This window comes from Pseudopipra pipra, chromosome 6 (genome assembly GCF_036250125.1).
Source record: "Pseudopipra pipra isolate bDixPip1 chromosome 6, bDixPip1.hap1, whole genome shotgun sequence".
NCBI classification, from domain to species: domain Eukaryota; kingdom Metazoa; phylum Chordata; class Aves; order Passeriformes; family Pipridae; genus Pseudopipra; species Pseudopipra pipra.
Window position 1 is genome coordinate 38,555,808 of NC_087554.1, and position 21,783 is coordinate 38,577,590.

At 34.9% G+C, this 21,783-nt stretch overlaps 1 protein-coding gene across 8 annotated transcripts in view; it reads left to right on the top strand.

Annotated features, from left to right (window-relative positions):
* Positions 1 to 21,783, top strand: part of NPAS3 (neuronal PAS domain protein 3) — a 609,815-nt gene that overhangs the window by 304,209 nt on the left and 283,823 nt on the right. The gene's annotated exons all lie outside the window — the stretch shown is intronic.

A 21,783-nucleotide genomic window follows, 5' to 3' on the forward strand; every position in this document is an offset into this window, starting at 1 on the left:
TCTCCTATTTAGAAAGTCTGTGATTGGGAGAATGTAAATGAGAGGGAGGGCAAGTGTTATTTTAGGTGAATCACCATATTTTGTTGTTTAGAATTGTGCAGTTGGTGTTTGTTCGCAGAATGCCTTGGTGTTTTGTGTGTATGTGTGTAAAAGGGAGTATTTTGTGTTGGTAATTTGATTTGTCTTACGTGTCATGTATCAATTTAGGGTTGGGGTTTTTTCCCCTGTTTTGTTTTACGAGCAATGCTTTTTTCCATGGTATTCCAGTTGTCACAATTATATATCACAAATTTGGAGCAAGCTGCAAAGAATAAAAAAAGAACAGCATCATGACTCTTAGGTCTCCCTAGCTATGAGATAAAAGCTAATCTGGTATTTATTAAACTATTTAGTCTCATGGTACAAGTCATCATATTCCAGGAAGATTAAACTGAAAAACAGTGACCTGATGGAAACATGCTTGTGTATGCTTTGTTTTGCCAGGGTTACTACAGCCTTTCTTAGTTTGCAATAATCAAACGTGGAGTAGAAGCAGTTAAGAAGAAAATGTGATGTGTTTTTGCAGTAAGGCAAACCTCAGCCCTATGGAAATAAAAACCACAGTCTTTTCTAAGCGTGGCACTGAATAACTGCTCTTACTTAGCAATGTACACAGCTTCTCAATGCAAATATATTGCCTGGTGTATTATCTTTTGAGATATACAAAAGAGGGAAATTAGGATATTATCATGAGAAATATTCCACTTAATTTGAAATGATTGAGAGCTATCTCTCTGCACTAACTCAGCTGTGGCATTCAGAAGCGCTATGGATAATGTCAAATTTTTCACATCTTTATAAAGTAACTAAATGCAGAATAGAAACAAGGATAATTTTAGGAAAACATAAAAAATTAACTGGTAGAATTAATTTTTCTTTGGAACAAAAATAATGAACTAAGTGATTTGCTTAGTTGTGCACTCTTGGCAGAGGTCTAGGTCAAGTTTTTGATTCTGTAAGCAACTACTTTTGTTGTAGTTACTGTGTCAGAGATCTGCTCCAGTATCTGCAGTACTCTGTTTGCACATTAGACTTAAACACTGTTATGCTGTCTCATACATGTAGAAAAAAAGAAGAAATAGCAGTTCTGTGATACTTCAGTTAATATGATTTGTCATTTTTTTGAGTGTGTAAACATATCATAGATCCTAAATGCATGTTTTTTACAATATTATTTATAACTCATAAAACATAATTGAGACTGATTAATATACACTCCTTAAGTATTAAGTATGACTCTTATGAATGACAATGAAAAAACTTAGGATGGCCACTTTGAAAACTACCAAATATTTGAGGTTTTCTTTTAATGGGTACTAAAACAATCAGTGACTTTCATGCTTGTTAAAACTAGATCCCCCTTGTGTTTTTCATTTTTTGTACTTATTTGTGATAAATTAAGGTGTTTTCGGGATATAACTTTATCATATTACTACTAAAAAACCCCCTGTATTGCACTTGTACCCATAAGTGAGGATTTTCAATCAAAATTATCATCAGCATTGTATTGAATATCTCTTGAGGTGTGGCCTTTTCATAGGAGGTAATGCTTTTATCAAATTAGTCCCATTAATCTCTCAATTGATAATAGGAGAGATATTATATATTTGCAAGAGATAGACTGTTGATGATGGATTAAGCACAAAAAGAATTAATAGTAGTGGATAGTTTTTTCTATTTTATATTTTGTCTTACTTTAGAAGAGTAATCGACCCTTGGGACAAAAACCTGGGTCATGCATTCAAATACACCACTTCTAAACACATCAGAATGAACTTCAAAGCATTGCCTTGTGGTCTTATAGGTAGAAAGATAATCACTAGAAGACAAAATTATTCTTAAAACAACAATCAGACAGATTCTGTCATGGAATACAGTTCTAATATGTTCTCATTTAGTCTGCTGCTCCTAGAAATTATTTTCAAATAACTATCATGATAAGTATTGTTTGCAAGAAAAGTAAACAACCTTGATTACACCTTGGGAATTTTGATTTCAAAGTCTGCTATCTGAAGAAGTTGAATTAATAGTTTGTGTAATCCCTTTTGCTATTAATATTTTGAAGACTGGGTTAAGTGTAAGCTCAGAAATTAAGGAGCCTCTCTAATCCTTTTAATATTTTGATACTTCAAAATTTATTGACAGACAAACAAGAAGCATAATATAGTATATCTTTAAAAAATGGATATAGTTCATTTATAGTGATCTTGCAAAAACAGAAAAGCAGGTCCATATTGTGATATTTTTACATCTTGAGTCTACAAGTAGCTAGTATCAGCTAGTCATGTCTATGTATACATTATATACGTTAGTCATATCTATATTATTAAATCCATATACTTACATACAATATTTATCATTGAATGTAGAATGCTTTAACTGATGACAATTTTTTTTTAATATTAAGGAATCCTTAACTGATGATTGATACAACTACTAAAGGTATTCTCCTCTGTACAGTTAAGAAGTGGAGAAACTAGAAAATTAAAAATCTGCCTGTCAGAAGAAAAATAAAAGTAAAAAAGTTATTGATTTTGATCTGAGATCACATTTGTGCCCCGTGATCATACAATTAGTTCTGTTTCATTGACAGTAGACTTTACCAACTCCAAACAAATCTACACACTTATACCTTTGCATAGATCCAGAGATGGAAAATTGAGTAAAAACCCTGATACGAGGAAATTTAAAACTCCTAAAAGACTTCACGTGCGTAAGGCTGCATGCACCTTTGCATTTGTCTTTTGTACAAATCTAGATACACGCAGAGGCTTATACTTTGCTTCCACTTATGCAACACTTATGCACACTCTCATTAGGTGGGTGGTGAGTCACTGGAACAGGTTGCCCAGAGAAGTTTTGGATGCTGCATCCCTGGGAGTGTTCAAGGCCAGGTTAAATGGGGCTTTGATCAACCTGGTCTAGCGGAAGGTTTCCTGCCCATGCCAGTGGTGTTGGAACTAGATGATCTTTAAGGTCCCTTCTAACCTAAAACCATTTTAAGATTTTATGCTATGTTAAAAAATCTCCAAGCCACATCTGATTGCTGTATATCATGCTGAAGAGATTCTCATGCTAGGTTTGAAGCCAAAGACACTACCCACTCTGTGCTTGTGGAAAAAAAGACATTACAAAACATGGTTGCCTAGACTATATTATGTTAGATACTTCATGTCAGTGCAATATCTTTTAAATGTTTTCCAAGTAAAATTACCTGAATTATTGGTTAATAGCAATATGTTAATTGATTTTTGACATGGTTTTTGATTTGCCAGATTATGTGCTTTGCTTTTGTTGTCTTCTACATTCTTTTTCTTCTGAAAACAGGTGTTATAATGTGAATAGACATTTCCAGTTTTACATGGATATATAAAAATAGATAGATAGATATAGATATCTGTTTATCAAATAAATCCAGTAAAAAAATTACTTCTGGTACCTACTATTAAAAATTTGACCGAAACTGGTTTTAAAAATTAGCAAGATTTTCATCATTTTTTTCAGGGCCCTTGAATTTTTTGTGGAACTTCATTGCTATTGAGAAGGTGTGGAAAAGGGTCAGTAACCCCATATTCTTCATATAATGAGGAATAATCAGGAAATGTAGAACTAAATATAGAGAAAAGGGAAAGTTAGTGAATATATTTGCATATGCAAATTAGCTTAATTGATACTGCTTGCCTCTACAGGGATTTTTCATTACAAACTGGAGTGCTACATTGTTCAGCTCATATTGAGTAATTTAGTAACTAATGAGACCAGTTTGCACTAATTTGCATATGATAAATGAGCTTAATTGCAGTAAATAACTTGGAGGCATAATTACTTAATTTTCCTGTGTTGCATGGCTTTTAAGTTCACGTATGAACAACTCAAGATAATTTTGCATATTTAAATTAGTTGCTTTTAAAATTCTTGAACAAAAAAGAACACACCTTACAATTTGAACTGTAAAACAATTAAAAGTAAAATGTACAGTATTTTGAAATAAAATCTAATATTTTTAAAAATATGTGTTTCTTCCTTTAAAAATAGCAATGCCTTCTAGAAGACTTAATATTTAGGATCAATCACTATGGAATAGTTTTAAAGTCAGGCTCGGATAGAAAGATAGTATTAGTAATAATAATAGGAGTGTGTATATGAAGTGTAGTGAGCAGTACACATTTTGTATTTCTACATACAAAAGAGTGATAACTTTCATAATTGCATTCTTTGCTTCAGTAGCACCTACTCAACTGTTAAGAAACTGTAACACTTTCATATAGCATTACATTACCATACACAGTAACTTAGACACTAGTTGTCTTAAATTGTTTATACTGTCCTACTTCTGCCTCATTTTGTGTAAAGAAATCCTTAAATTGGAGAGATACTAAGTGTCAGTGAAACAATATTTTTTTTGTAAGCTTATTCAGTCATGAGCACTGGCATGAATAAACCTTGCAATGTAGATTTGCATTATGAGTTTCAAAAAACACAAACAAGCAAAACAAATAGACAAACAAACTAAACCCAAATCCAAAATCAACCTAAATGGAAGATCTTAGTTAATTTCTTCCATGTCCCCTAAGTTATTGCACATCAGATAATTCTCATAGATTTGATAGACTTGAACTACAGAACTAGACAGAGAAAAAAAGCGAACCACCAATCTCATTCAATCCCATAGCAAGATCTGTAATGCATCTGTGATTTACAAGTGGATGACAATTACCGAATTCTCCATCTGCTCCATAAAGGTGCCCACCTACCTTCCCAGAAGCTTTTCATAAGGCTTGTTGAATGTTATCTTGGAAATTTTATGAGACTTGCATTTCCCTTTTACTTTATTTAGTACCTTTATCTCCCATTAAGAAAGTATTTTGTGGAGAACAAAGGTCTTTGTAATTGCAGTATCAGATTCAATGAGAGAAAAAAAATCAGGTTTCTATTAAGATCAAAGGAAAGACAACCTCAGTGAAAACTCTCTGACCCTCTAAGTTGTATTCTTAATTAAGTCAAGAGTCACAAGGTACAAACCACTTAGATTGAGTGAAGTGGTTCACAATACAGAGAGGATACCCATAGTGGATGTCCAGTTGTGTCCAAGATGACCCAAAAAAGTCATCTGTAATATTCACAAGGCCTATAAGCCCTTGTTTTACTTTCTAGAAGACTCTGTATCACAGACTTGATCACATAATGTCAACCTAGAATGAGAGCTTTGAACTACTTGGGAGCTACACATAGCTCAGATGCCGCAATTTGGCTTTACTCCGTGCAGTAGTCCCAAGCTTTCCATGTGTGAAAGGCAGCATTATATTTTGTAAACATACTTCACATCCCTTTCGCTCCACTGGAAACCTTCGTTTGTGGATGGAACCTCGTGGAGATTTAGTTGCCTCCTTACCTCCATCCTATAGAGAAGCCACAGGTTATTAGACCCATTGATGTTACTTTAGCTTTTCTGTATTTAAAGTCAACAAACAAAAAAACCCTGTGGATGCAAGAAGCCTGGTGAATTGCTAGTATTGTGAACAATTGAACAATGTCCCTCGTCCTAACAGTTTTCTATTCTTTTTTTAATTACTTTTATTAATATATAGAACACTGTAATAATTAGACTAATGTGAAACTGTAAAATATATCCTGTATGTCAACCTAGTATCCTACTGTTCTTAAGAGAGGGGCCTTCATTAATTGTGAGGTAAATGTGCAGGATGAATGTGACATCTGTGTTTTCTAGTGAATAGTTCCAGATGCCAGTACCATATAGAGTAGCTTAGACTGTACCAGAGCATGTCAGATAAGCTTAAGTTTCTCAGGAAAGAGGAAAATTAATAACAGTCTCTTCGCTCCAAATGAGCACTCTAAGTTATCTGTTTGCAGGTAGCTAGTACCCCGTCCACTTGCACCCCTAAACTAACATAACTCTGTGTCTACAATTGTGTTCAAGGAGATAATCCCATTCTACTCTTTGATATGAGTGATAGCTGCAAATAACAGTTTGCATCATATGAGTGATATTCTCAGAAGTACTCATGGTCACATGAGTGATCAACTGAATGCTAACAAAGATTGTTAATATCTCAGTAGTTACGAAACAAAAGGCTTTTCCACATCTTCAACCAGAAAAATTGGAAGTTGTTATTGGGAAAAATGTTTTCACATTCTCCTTAAATTAATGCAGTTTCATCATCCAGTTTATAAGTTAGTGTTATCAGATACAGAAGGTGTAGAAACACATACCAAATTTGAAGGAAACTTTCATATTGGACTTTGTTGTCCAAATTACTCTTGTCCTCCATTTCTCTTATTATTTTTGTACAAGTGTTGACACACTCTATAGAACAATCTATCGAGCTTTGCATAGACAAAAAGCAAAAAGAATTCATTATACAGTTTCACTACAGTTTTTAGTCATGTTTGGAAGACGTTGCTATTTACCTATAGTAACTAGATTAGGATATAATAGGGCAATGACACTATTCATTTTTTAAAAATACATCTTGCTGGAGACCATGTGGGTAAAGTTCTCCATACATTGTAAATATGCATGTTAAGCAGGTAACAAGTGCAGATTGAGGACAATCTGTGAAAATGTTTTGTTAAAGCAAATTAGAGATCAGTGAACAGAGCAAGTTATTTACATTTCTGTAGTAGTGAACGATTGTGGATGAAGGTACAAGAGTTGTACACAATTAACAGAACAGAAGTTTCTGCTGTAGTGAAAACAAGTACCAACACTTTGCCCTGTAAACATACTGTTAGTTAGGTATTAAAGTCAACAAAACAGTAAAAATAAATATAATTGAACAAGAAGATACATAGTTCTAAAATTTGTCTTTCCCCACAAATGTTGTGTAAAATTTTGTAGTGTTTTAATTAGATATATGTAGGAATAAAACAAGTGCAAGTTGGCATTAAGTTTAGAGTCTGGCCAGGCTTAAGCTGAGTGGAAATCTCATTTCTTCCAATATTTGAATTATTATAGCTAGTCCCATCTGACAAGAAAATTTAAGAAGCGGGGAAAGAGAAGGAAAGTCTTGAAGTGCTATAAAATATTAGGGAGAAGATTTATCTTCTCATTTGCTATTTTCAGTCATTCTGAGTATTACATAATGAGGTTATCTCTGTATAACACTAGTCAACACAGAAATAATGACACAAGACTAAAGGTGACGAAGCAGCAGATGGTAGTACTGATGGAGGATTTTTCCAGGCTGAAAAAGATGTTAGGAGAAAAGACTTCTACTGGCTTGGAGATTTGTGAAGGGCAATTGCTAATGGTGGTGTCAGTGGTACACTTTCTGAGAACGAAGAAGACTGTTCAGCTTCTTGTCTGCATTGGGTTAAAGGGGTAGACTACTAACTGACATCTGTTAGCATGTGTAAAAGGCAGACAAATAGAAGAAAATGTGAAAAGTAACAAAACTTAGGACATGTTGAAGAACATGGATCTGTGCTGTCTGAAAGTAAAGATTTTGGGGATCAGATAGAGGTTAAGTTATGCATTAGTAGACAAACTGTAAGTGAAGAGATGAATTAAGAAGGAAGTTGCTACAGATCAAACCATGCAGCAAAATGATCCTAAACTTTCTCTTGGAGATGAAGAGCCATGCATAATGCAACGAGACAGAATGAGTACATAACAAGTCAGAACTGAAGGTTTGGAGGTCATATAAAACCTCTATGAGTGAATGATTTCTATAAGGCACACATCTAGTCTACTATGTATACTTAAATTTTGAATCTGAACCTTTTCATGGTCATGTACAGACTATTTTTATGAGTTTTCTTCCTGACATTAAGCAGCATCCAGAGAGTTTGGGTACAAAACCAAAGGGACACCAATTGCTTTCAACAAAATGCAGTCCAGAAATTAAACACAAGAAGGGAGAAAAAGAGGCATTTATTTAATCTACATGTCTATCCAAAATCAAAAGCATTTAGTATGCAACCATTTTTTCTCTAGAAAAGCTGACAATTATATAAAGTTCAAATTAGTTGTTCAGAAATAGTGATGTAACAGTAATGAATGGGATGCTGTAATGCTTTAGTATAAACTGAACAGTGATGGATTTATGGTGTAAGAGATAGTATATACACAGAGGAAATTACAGCTTTCTAAAAGAGATGCAATTCTAAGTGGACAGGACCAAAGAAAATAATCTGGATTATTTTAAGAACAATAAATTAAGAACAAAATAGAAAAAATAGTAAGATAAATTAAAAACAATCAGCATGATAAATGTTATATTGAGAAAAATCACACACAATCAATTGGAAATAGTAATTTGTGATGACATGGAATATCCAGTTATTAACAGCTCAAACATGGCATCCCAAACACAATTTGAAGGCAGGAAATCAGTGTAAATGCTGATACGTTGTGAAAAGAGCCATAGGACTGTGGAAACAAAAGATTAATATCTTGCTTTTCAGTGTGCTTTCCAGGGACAAGGCCTCTCCATAGCAGCTTTCCCTTTATGATTTGAGGATAGATGCTATTTTATCATTCAGCAGCTAGTATATAACCTACATAGGAATCTGATCAAGCTTGATCAGCAGTCGCTCTTCAAGTATTTTGTAGATTGATAGTCTTCTCAGATGATCATCTTCTTGTAATAAAAGGATAAACTCTTACATTTGATGTTAATTTATTTAGAACTTTAGAAATCTAATTTTGCATTTTATACTAGTGTGATTCAGAGTAGTGATAAGTATTTGAAACTGAAAGTAGGCAGAAAAAACTTTCTCGTAGAAATTTTGTTGTTGTGGGCCTCTATTCGCTGTTGGGTGCTCTTTTACACTTTAGGCATGTGTAAATGCCATGGAAAGCTATGATACGCCTCTGGTGTTGCACCGGTTTAAATTATAACAGAGGTTAACTGGATACATTGCACAATTCTAAAAAGGGCTAGGAACAAAGCCTAGATCAGAATCTGAAAAGGTTAAAGGAGTTGTGCAGACAGCAGTGTTACAAGAGACATCTCAGGTCCATTAGCTGGAACACAGAGTAAGAGAATTTCCTGGGTTCAGGAGACTCAAAAGGTGCTAATTTACATACTCCAATTTGTCCCAGTCACAGTAAATGCATCAGATTGACTCCATAAGGGCAGGACTTTCGATCTGGAGTTATGGCAAAGATACACTATCTGAGCAGTTGCTGCCCAAGGGGTTATATACTAAAAGGAGACTGGGGGAGGTGTGGGAAATAGCAAATTGTTTTATAATTGGAGCTTGGAACAGTAGGCTTAAACCTACATTTTATATGGCAACTATACATAAAAGCGTGCAGTTTCATTTAATAAAGAAATATTTGATCTGAGCAGGACACAGCATATAGTAGTGTGTCATTTAATTCCTGAGAAAGTATTTGAAGAAAATGACATATCTCAGCACTGTTTGTTGACTGTTTTGTTGTCACCTGCTGAGTGTTGTCATTTCCATAGCCACTGGGCTGTATTGAATCAGACAGAGGGAATAGGTCATTAAAAGAAATGGAGGAGTTTCTGCAGCCTATAGAAGCTGAAGAAGGATTTTTTTCTTCAGATACATCAACAAAACTCTATTGGAGTCTGCATTCAACTATGATTTGGGGTTTTGCCCTATTTTTCTCTGAAGTAAGGTGGCTTGAAAAGTATAGGCAGTAAAAACTAATGTGTGGGTTCACCAGAAATAATTATACCTTCTATGGTGTTTGCAAAGATATAGGTGAGGACAGTAAGTGTCCTGGTTTCAGAATGCCTTGCTTCGTTTTTTTTTCAATCACAGCATTCATCAAACAAGGAAAAGAGTGTTGATTTTATATAAATAAATAAAAATGGGGAAAATTATATTTCATCGACATGCTGGGCAAGTTAACTGATATTTTTCTTCACTTTCATGAAAACACTGATGATAGTTTCAAAGATTACTATATTCCTCATTTCAGGCTTTATGAAAACAAAAAGCACTAGAAATAGGCTTTAGACATCCTTTGTACTCCTCTGCAATAGATGTGAAGGCCAGCACTATGTGCCCTCTTTTTCCCTGGGAGCTGACAAAGGGTAATGTTGGAGTCTGCATACAGAAACCCCTTAAATGGAGCATGGACAGCTGAGATTCATATGAAAGCTGTTTTGTTTAAGGCTGATTTTAACCAGGTTATTTTATCATATCAGGTATCTGCTAGTCACTTTTTCTTTTTTTTTTTTCCAACTGTGAGGCCTAAATAAATAAAAAATTAAATATTGACATGGAAGCTGTGTATTCAACCTTCCCCACAGCTATAGAAGCTGAAGCCCCAGACATGGTTCTGTTTTTCCTGGATTTTACTTGGAAAGTGCAAGCACCTTTACAGACTTACAAGTACATAACATTTAAACGAATACAAATATTGTTGAAATAAATGAGTTAGCCTTGTAGAGCATGCTCTCTATTCTGAAGTATATTATCTCAAAAGTTGATTAAAAGTGGTTGTTTCTATTAGTTGCTGCTAAAATGTCACTGTATTAGAATTTCTACCTGTACAGAAAATTAAAAAGGGACTATGGAAACAAATGATAACATTTCCACAAGTGAAGTAGTTCTGTGTAATTACATGGCATCACATTTGGGGACACACACACACACACATTTAATAAGGTCACATAAGATGCAAATTCGTGCTGACTTCTGTTCATTAATTATGCACAGCACTTAGCCAATGAATTGTTTTCTTCTTTTACATTTTTTCCATTTTAATGAGATTGCTATTTAGATATATATCATTTTACATTACTGTAAGACTATACCTCTTTGATTGTGTCTCGTATTCAGGTTTGATTTAATGCATTGTAGATTCTTTTCTACATATTATAGCTAGTGATTTAAAGTTTGTGCCATTGGCTTGCTTTGCACTTAGTATTTGTTATTCTGTTCACTAGTATCTTCTGCTCATGATAAAGATTTTATTCTTTACGATTTCATTCTTGGTTGTTTTTTTTTTAGCACAGAGATGGTGGATTATTTGCCTTTAATGCACACTTTAAGGAGAAAGAAAAATCTGTGATGGGTGTGTGTCTGTGTCTAGAGTTCAGAAGTTGTCCTAATATTTCAACAGAGGCCTACAGTAGAGAACAGTCATCATTATGAAGGACACATTCTTTGCTATAGCAGCTGCTTCCTAGCCCACTGATAAAGCCACTTAGCTTTTTGCTCTTCAAAAAACATCAGGCTTTGAAGGGAGGCACTATGGGACTGGTCAGCTTTCTTCAGCCTATCAGCAAATACTTCTTAGTTTACTGTATGAAAAACAGTATTAGCTTTATTGAAAATTGATGAAAAAAAGCCAGAGTTTGAATGAAGGCCTAATATGTAACAAACATGTAGTAGAGACTCAGATTTCCTCTCAACAGTCTCAAAGAAGGTCACTTAGAGGTATGATATAAACTGAAAATCTGAACTCAGTGTTTCAGTATTCAAAGCAACCAAAATTTTACAAAATAATGTATTTCTATTGTGGTTTAGAATTTCACTGTTTATTTTATAAAATATATGATCAGCAGACAATAAGAGTAAGCAGAAATAAAAGTAAGCCCCCTGTTAACTCTGAGAACAAAAAGCTTGGGACTATAAAAAGTGTCATTTTGAAAGACTGTCCTGCTTAATGTGGTGTCTTTTTTTTTGTTCTCTCTCAAATAATTTTTGCATTTACATGTCTGAAACAGTAATGATCAAGGCAGTGTTTTTCATCCTTTACAAATTATGTAGTCAAACAAAATCAAAGACAGAATGTAATCCTCCCTTTGAAGAAAAAGTATTAGATATTCTGCACATAAATAATATTTATCAGAATGTATATTAGAAGGTAGGAAACAGTTCAATTTTTCAACAATATAATATTGTATTAGTCTATCAAAACAAGAAAAAATACTTGTTTTTTTCTATTATAAACCCAAGCTTAATGTCTTGAAAGTGAAAATCATGATTTTGTGTCTAGGTATTCATTTTTATGTTTTGTAGCTAGCACACAAAAATTAATTATTTTAGTTAGACACCTAGTTGTAGGGTCCTAAAGCTGTGCCTGTGAAAGATCAAACTTGTATGTCAGCTGGCCAGCAGAAGGTACTACACCTTCCTGTAGGGAGGTCTGCTCTTATCATTGGCATTGCATTGAGGGCATTGTAGGGATATTTATTTGTGTCGACTGTAGGTCTCTACACATCTGCGTTTTAGGATGCGGTAGTCCACATAAGGTTGGGCATATGTGGGAGAGGAATGGGGTTGCTTCATGTCTAGTCCTTGCACATTTCATCATCATGGCTGGGCTTCGCGAACGAAGATTTGGGAAGGCTCTATCCACATTTGCTACAGGCACGCTGGTGGCTTATGAGGCCAATACGAGACAGACATATCTGATTGCAAAAGGCACAGCAGAAAGACTCCTTAGATGGTGTATTCTGCAAGACACGGTTCTTTCTGCGTTGCCTTTTCTCCTCGAGAGTGATCCTGCGTGTGTTCTCAAAGGAGACAACTGCGTTATAGATGGTGTGTCTCCAGGCCTCCCGATTGGAGGCCAGAGTGGACCAGTTATGTTGATCAATATGGCCAAGGCTGAGATGTTGTTTCAGGGAGTCCTTGTATCTTTTCTTCGGGGCTCCTCTCATGCGGCAGCCAGTGGCAAGTTCACCATAAAGCAAGATCTTAGGGAGGTGGTGGTCCTTCATCCTGGAGACGTGCACATTTAGGCTACTGACTTTGAACTGCCCCCCACACTTCCAGTGTTTGCCAAGACTAATTAGCAGCACTTGGCATTCATTCTACAAAAGTTTCCCCAACTCCCAAATAGATTATTCCTGATGAGGGTATGAATTATCTACATGTAGGAGGCTTGGCAGGAAGTGGCTGTAGCTGCTATTTCTGATTTTAGGAGCATGTAAGCCCTTAAGCCTTGCTCTAGAATAACATTCAGTGACCTCCCTCATGGAGAGGCTGTGGTTTCGGTAGACTCCAAATTTAAATAGAAAGTGGTCTTTCCCATTTCTTAACTAAGGAAATGGTTAACATTTCTTAATTTATTGGTATCATCAAGCTTTGTTTCCAAGTACTAAGGTCAATACCTTTCATTTTCAAGTCAAGAGATAAAATCTCATACTTTTACAGAGCAACTAAGGAAGACCAGTAGCAACAGCAGAACACAGTATTTTACTTAAAGAGCATTTTATTTTCTTTAGTGTCAAGAATGTGCCTGCCAAGGGTGACATATGCAAATATCTAAGGAGGTGTCAATAATATACTGGAAAATTTTTGCTTTTTTGTTTTTTTTACCTTTAAGGAGCATTTCAATGATGTGTGTTTTCCTCTTTATAAAAATGTCTTTGTGGTGTCATCCAAATCTTATACTCACAATTCCTGGCAATATATCTAGCAGTAAAAACTGTTTAGGATTAAAACATAATGGATGGTATCAGCATAACTTCCCAGCCACTAGACAGGAAATGAACATTTCCACTTTCTACAGATTCACTGTACCTGCAAGATTTCATCATCTGTGCCTAAATCACCAGAACAGTAGATATACTGGAATTAGTTGTGAAAAATGTGAAAGCATTAAGAGATGCATACTATGCTCAGATAGTACTCCTTGACAGAGAGGAACCACTCACTAATCCACAAACATGACTAGAGGGCAGCAGCAGGCTGACCTACAGCCCACAGATGACCGAGTTTATCAGCAAAGCCATGATATCAGCAAATTTACCAGCAAATGACATGATACAGGCATCCTACCCAGACTTGGGCATATGGGTCCTGCATCTGTCAGTGTTACACCAGCAGTTGGCTCCCAACCTGGAGCAGATTCTGTATTCCCAATGAATTAGAGATCCCAGCCAGCGCAGTGGATAAGCCAAGTCTTCTGAAACGGCACTGTTATATTTGAAAGGCCAATCTAGGTCAGAAGTAGTCCTGTGAGATTGTATGAGGGTTCTTCCCATACATGGCAAGATTGTGATGCATAAGGCTTTTTCTAGTTGTACAAGCTTGTGAAAAGCAGCAGCACAGTGAGGAAATGAGAGCATTTATAAATGCCAAAAGAAAAAAATACTACTGAAAATCTGAAAGGACTGGAACTTACAAGTGGTTTTTTCTCATGTGGAGAAGAAACTTTGTTAATATTTACCTGTTCATTTTCCTGGGAGAATTGGTGTGGGTTCCTGAGTCAGCCTTGATCTCCAGAAACACTGAAATAACTTCTCTTTAATAAAGTTCTCTTCTTATGCTGTCCCAGTTTCATAAACTCTGTGAAGGCTAAATCCATTCATGCCACACTGAACAATCTCAGAGAGTGAGAGAATCCTGTGACAGAGATAAGGGCTTCTGCCTCCCCTCTCCCTCGGTATTTTCTCTTTCAGGAAAGTTCTTTATCCAATGCTAACTTTCACTGGTTTAAGCTAGTGGGAGGGTTGTCTTTCAAAGAGTTTGAAATAGAAGTATCCATTAAGAATGAACGCTTGACAGCAAGAAGCATCAAGGGCACTCTAGGACTGAGAAATTTAGTGCATTGGCTTCCTTTATAGGATGAAGGTGTAAAAGAACTTGGAAACGTAAGATTAAACATTCTTCTTTAATTACCTGTAATCTACTTCAGAAGTATCTGTATACCTTAGTGGAGTATTCATTTTTTTGCCGGACTTAGATCTTTAAACTAAATTCACTGCAAGCATTATGTTGTCAAAACGCCAGAGTTGATTTTACCCTTGGATAGATTTCATCACAAAAAGAGAGGTGTGAACTGTGAACAGGGACACATGCTGTTTTTTTCAGGTCTCCTGAACAGCTTTGCTTGTATATTTTTATTTTGAAAACTTCTGGTCAAGCCTTTCTAATATAGAATACATATGGCATATAAGGATTATTGGGAGCTGATGATCTAGTCTAGAGTGCTGTAGAATTCTCCTCTCTTCTGAAAAGATAGTGGAACTGGAAGGATTACTCACAGTACAGTATGTACTTCATAGTTTTTTAAATAAAAAGTGATAGTCCTTTAAAATAAATAGGCAATAATTATTAATTCAGTAAGCTAATACTATGAAAATTTTAGTAATTTTGAACTAATATGCTTAATATGCTTCTACCTTGGGGATTTCATTACATTTTAGCAATTATGTACTTTTATTTTACAGTGCTGTTAATAAAAAAAAAATACTTCTCTTAAAGGTGTGACTTTATAAAGCATGTTTCTCATTTTAACCAGTGCCAATACTGATTAGCAGAAGAGAAGTTTTGAGTTTGTTTTAAAAGGGAAATGTTTCAAAATAAAAAAAAATCAGGAATATAAGAAGGTGCAATTCCCTTTTTTATTGTGTTAACCTAATAAGACACCATTCAGATATGTCTTTATAAACCTCTCTTGAGGTAAAAATACATATAATTAAAAAAAGAAACAAAATAGTCCTCTGCTGAGTTTGCTTTTTCTGTACTACAATAGACTTTCTTTGTATTTAGTTTAGTTTGTCACTAATAAATGTAGTATTCTGAATATTAGTTATTTCAATGTCCTGCTGTGATTTTTGACATTCAATTTGAGAGATATTGTGGGTGTCTGATTTCTTATAAAACATTTTATGCATTACGTAAGAAATAAGTGCTTAATATTAGGGAAAAAAAGGTAAATAAAACCATGGAGGTAACTCCCCAGAAAAATCTCTCATTGGAAAGTGTTGACAGTGTTATTTTGCTGGTTGTGCCTTTTCATTAAACTGTATTCATTCCTGATTTTTCTTACTACGGGAAAATTGTATCTTTTCTAGCAGAAACACTTCATTTAACTATATGATATCTGGGGCATGCAGAAGGCTAACTAGAAACAGAAGGCATTTCAGAGCTATGAAGTAAAGCTTTTGTTGTGAGTTACCTGTTTGAGGAAGTTTTCTCTCTTTCATGACTATAGAAAAAGCACAGAAATGAATCCTAATGGTCCAGAACTAGATTTTGTGAGTGTTCCCCACATATTAGCACATCAAAAGAGCTCAAATTAACATGAATTTTATGAGAATAATTTAAGGAGGGGGGGAATATTTTTTCCTGATTAATGTAGCAGCCAATTTATTTCTATTTAGTGATTATTCAAGTCTTCTCTGTTTTATTCATATTAATTAATCTGTATATTCTACAGACACCCCAAGGAAAGGCAGACATGAATGCCTGTGTGCTTCACTCTGTTCTGTTAGGTTGAAGATTCAGATGTGAACCTTCTTCATTGTCACTCTTCAAAATAAGAATATTAACAAGAAAAAAGTAGTGAACAATAATACAGTCTGAATTAAGAGGAGATTGAAAGAAGTGGCAGGAATACAGAAGTTTCTATTTGGGAATCCTGTCCACAGGAAAAAAAAAAAGATACAGATGTGGAATTCAGCAAGCATTGAAGATGGCTACATAAAGACACAAGCATTTCTTTATGACCAAAATTGTTGGTTTGTGTTCCGTGTGACTTCCTCGCTACAAAAGATCCTGAAGTGGAATTATAAGTAAGCCATGTGGCAATGTTCTGGTTTCACTCTGATGTTCTGATTTTTCCCTAATACTGTGTACTGTGAAATATTGCTGCAAAGCTAAACCTTTAGGTCATATGTGATAAATTTTTAGCTGATCATCTAAGTCAAATTCCTCCATGAACTTTATGCTGCAGACCCACAGTATGTAGTTAGTGGTATTTTATATATTCAGTCCAAATAAAAGATGAGAACACTTAGCACAGTAAATTAATGTAGTGTGGAAAACACTGAACACAGAGATTTTCTACAAGTAGCTGTTGTTTTTACAATACGGTACAAAGACCGAGATCTTGTAGTGAACAGACTATCAGAATGAAGTCCGCTGAGAAATAATCCCAGATGCATTTCTTCTTGAAATAAGAAAAGAACCATAATGATTGTAAAACCCATAATGACAGTTTAATAGATTTTATTTCAGTTATTCACATAAATATAACTGAAATTTTACTCTGAAAGAAAGAACACTTTTTCAGTTGCATAAGAGAGCAAGATGGAGGAAATTCAGAGCATATTTTGAGGTAAACCTTTTTAGGATGTGGAACTCACTGAATGTATGCAAATGAATTTCAATGCTAGGCTTAATTTCTATAAGTGCTACATTTTTTTCAAAAAGCAAAAGTTCTGAAATATAAAAAAATCGAATCCCTTGACACAACCTTTGAGTGGTTTACAAGCTTTATTATGTTAGAAAAGTATAAACTAGCAAAGGTCCTAAGACCTTTTCCCTCTGAAATTTATGACACTTTCTAAGTGGAAGTTTACTTCTCTGACTTTTAATACTTTGTTAAGAAGCAAGAAATGTCATCCACTGTGTGGACCTCAAAAATGCAAGTAATTTAGTCCTGTGGCTCCTCTCACCCTTTTTAGAACTGCATAATCCAGTGACTTCAGTGGATACTCCTGATTTATATCACTATTAATGAATCAGATCTGAAAACTTTGCATTCATGAGAGCTCATACTGTCTGTCTGGCCAATGAATTAGGATAAACTTGTTTGGAATTGTGTTCTGTGCTTCAGTTTAATGCTACATCTAAGTTCATGGTTAGCTTAAAAGGTGCTTAAATGATTCTCTTAATAGGTGCCTGCAAGCAGAAACATAAAAGATTATGATACGAATAATTAAAGAAATAGTATCCAGACTGAATTCCACAAGCTGCAGAGGTAAAATGACTGAATTTGTCCTGGTATTGCAAAGGCTTTTGCAGAACCTCCTAACAGCTTTAATTATACATAGAAAGATTTCCTCCTTCAAATGAAGTACCTCCTTTAAAAACAGGTACTCCTTTGGCTTCAGGTCATGTGACAATCTTATCTTATGTAACCATTGAGCCATTTGAGATAGGACATTTTCTAATTATATTAACTAAGCACTTCTGGACTGATTTGACTTGAAAAATACCTGCCCGTTGTTATCACCAGGTTTTGTTTTGTTTTATAATTAATGAAGAAGCAATATCAGTATCTAGTGAAACTGTCACACAATTTTCTGATACCATTTTCCTTATACTGCTTTTTTTAGATAGCTTTGCAAATCTAGAAAATAGTTTCAGCAAAGAAAATTTCCTTGACAGTGGACTTATTTTGGGGTGGTTGGGGTTTTATTGATATAATAATTTTTTCTAGCTTCTGTAATTTGAAACCTGGAATATTGCAACTTGTGGGGTGCTGGAATGCTGGTGCCATTGAAAAAGATCATTTAAGTTTGGTTACAGTCGTTTTCAGAGATCTTTAGCTGGTCACATATTTCTTGGGTTACCAACGTATAAAAAGCCTGAAATAAATTCTTAAGTCAGTAATCACTTGTTTTAATGTCCTCTGCTGGAATGTAGCCTTTTCTTTTATAAGATAACTATGAAAAGAATGAAATCCAAAGTGCCTGTAATGTAGCTTTTCCCCAGGAAACAATTCATCTACTGAAAGTACCATGACTGCTAGTATCAAGGGGAGAAGGAATATAATTAATTCATTGAGAACAATTGTGTCTATATTGCCTAGACTGTCAGGTCAAGATCTCTTATAAGAACTTTTCATTCATACTTATTTACTTCTAGTGAAGATTCAGGACTAAGTTCTGGGACCACATACTGCCATCCTTCTTCAGAATTGTCTCCTAATCAAAAGTGACTTGTGTCCTTTTTAAAATACTTTCTCAACATAATTTCTAGAAATAATGATTCGCTATAAATATTGCCAGCTTCCTCTCTGAGAAAGACACCTAACTGAAACTCCCTATTTGTGTTGACACTATGAAACTTCTATAGTTCCATTGGTTTGTTGCCATGGCATTCTTCTTTGTGTCACTGCCTGCAACCAAGCTATGATGCATTGATGGATTATTTTAATTCAGACTGTCCATGGTGTAAATGATTGCTTTAGTAAAAGAGGGAATACTATTAAATACAACTTTAGAGAACCATTATCCACAAAAGATTTTTAATTTTTTTAATTTATATTAGGATTTTAAAAAACAGTACATTTTACAAGAGGAAATGAGACCTGTTTCTATCATCCTCGAGATATTTATCCATAGGATTTAATATAATGTAAAAAGATATTGTGATAAAGTGAATGTAAACTTTAAGCCTCTTCTACAATGCTAGTAGTAGAAAAAGTAGTTCCTATGCATAAGAAAGTGTAAGTCTCAATAAAGTATAGTATTAAACTTGAAAAATAAAACACAAGATTGGCAAAAGTTACCGGATGAAATACATAGACCAAAGTTCTTCATATTTGAAAGAATCACTTCTTGTTTTTTAACAAACGGTTAGCAAGTTAGTGAGTGTACTATTTTTAGCAGTAATTGCTGAAGGTGTCTTATATAGGAACACCTGTTGTTAAAATAATTTCAGTGCAGTTATTGGTTGTATCTGCCTTCTCTGGAAACTCAGATCTTGCCATGACCCAGAATTGCAAACGTAAATCTAAATTACATGCATCTCTCTCCCACTGAAATATACAGCTACAGTAAAGTTCTCTAGATCTGGACTTGAGAGACCTTTTCACTCAAACTAAAGAAAAAAAAATTAAAGTTGAACTGTATTTTTTATTTAGGTTGGCAGTGCCCTCACAGCAGTCATATTTAGACTGACTTCTATTGATATAAATGCATTATGTTCTATCAGACATCCATTCGAGGTGAATTTAGGGTAACTTAATTTGTGAAACTTAAACTGAAAGGTTCAGTTCTAGGAGCTGTAAGCCATTACTGCAATCTTACTGTGTCTGTTGTCTGGTTACCAGGTGAGAAAACAAGCCATACTGTTACTTATTGAGAAGGAACTCTGAGTGAGGTTTTAGAAACAGTTCCAAAATATTGTGTAAAAATTTGATGTCTTGCATTTTATACTAATTATGCATTCAAGGGGGAAAATTACAGTTAGAAAGATACAATCTGTGTGTGAGGTCTGTTTAGTCTTCATGACCAGTTCTTGAGAATTTGACGTACTCCTTGAGGATTACTGAAGTTGGGGGATAGAGGAGGATGGTGATGGTGTTGAAGGGGAAATAAAGAGTTTTCCACTATTTTTTAGTCCAGGAATTGGGTTACATGGGACTAGATAGACACTACTTTTTTTTTTTTTTCTGTGAACCAAGATCAAATCTAATGATAGTCTTTATCTTTCTGGTTCCTGAGCTTTTCACTTTTTTCCTTTTAAAACTTGGTTTTTGGAATCCCATTGAAATCAGTCCAGTTTCCTTCTTTAACATCTGTGAAAGGTTATTAAGAGCTAATAAAGACTTGAAAAATGTGATTGAGCTAATATGAGACCATCAGTGAACTAGTTTGTGCTCATTCAGGCACAATGGATGCAAAGGACAATCCCAAAAAACACAGCTGGCAGTGAAAAATTTTGCAAACATAGATTGGCTTCTATTACTTGGCAGGAAAAACTACTGTGATTCTGAAGTACAGAACTGCTTTTTTCCTCTATACTGTTTGCCAAACCAGTTCCAGAAAAATCGCATGAGTGAGAAGTGTGAGACTTGTAGTCAGTGATATGTTTTCAGGTAAAAGAAACTAGAATTACATGCTGACAGCAATCAGGTCTACATGTGTTAATGAGGGGAAATGTTTCTGCTAGTCCCTCTCTGTCTCAATAACCATTCTCAAGGGCTTTGCAAAAAGCTTTCACTTATTTTGTATTGTATACCTAGTAGGCTATTGTCTTCTCAGTGCATCTGGTGTCAAATCTAATTCCTTTACTCTTTACCCAGAGGAAATCCTTCTCCATTATTTCCTAGTGGGAGAAAAGGCATCTTAAGCTTTGCCCCACTGAACAGAGACAGCGTGCACATTTCACGTATCATCTTTCTGTACCTTTTTTTTCCCTTGAGGAGGTCTCATGTTAGTTTCTTAGAATCGGGGAATGAGATTCTTACTAGTTTCACCTTGTCAGCTTTTTCTGATTAATGAAAACAATACTGTCATTAAAATTTGGGCCATATGATTACAGTTAATGAGATAGTGTAAATGGAGTAACAGTCTTATGGCAATTTATGTCGCCTGTGATTCTGGCCATTAAACTGTGAACTTGTTAACCTGTTGGGGACATCTGGATGAGAAAGACAAGTCCATTCCATCAGATGTGTTCTGCACACCACATTTTTGCCAGGAGTGTTAGATACATATGTTTCAGTTTGCAGATGTTTATTTACTCATATAACAGACTCAAATGGAGTTAATTTTTGGGATTGCAGTTGAATTATTGTGTTATACACAGCAAAAGAAGAGGCCCTTGCAGTAATGTTGGAGCCCTGAGGCTGTTGGCTCAGCTCATAATATATTGTACTGTCAGTGTTTCAGCTCTCTCAGAGGGGATTGCTGGTCCTACTATGAGGTCAGGAGTTAACTACTTGTATTTTAGCAGTGTGCTGATATAAATACGGCTTCTATGGAAACCTTACTTGACGACATTTTTGGACCTTTGCTACAGTACCTAAGCTTTAGGAAAAGTCAATAAGAACATTAGATTGTTGTCTGTATTATTACTTGCCACTTCCTGCCAGCAATCTACCAATTCATTAGCAGAGACTTTTGGAAATCTCACTTGATTATTTATGCAGTCAATAGCAAGGCTTGTCTGCATTCATAATTGTTTGATTTTATGGCCTCTTCTTTAAACAAACATTGTCTATGGTAATGCGATGCCCTGATGGATGGGAAAGGTTTTGTCTGTGAATATCATTTAGATAATTAAAAATGACAGATGAAATCGCCTGCTGTCTTGACCTGTACT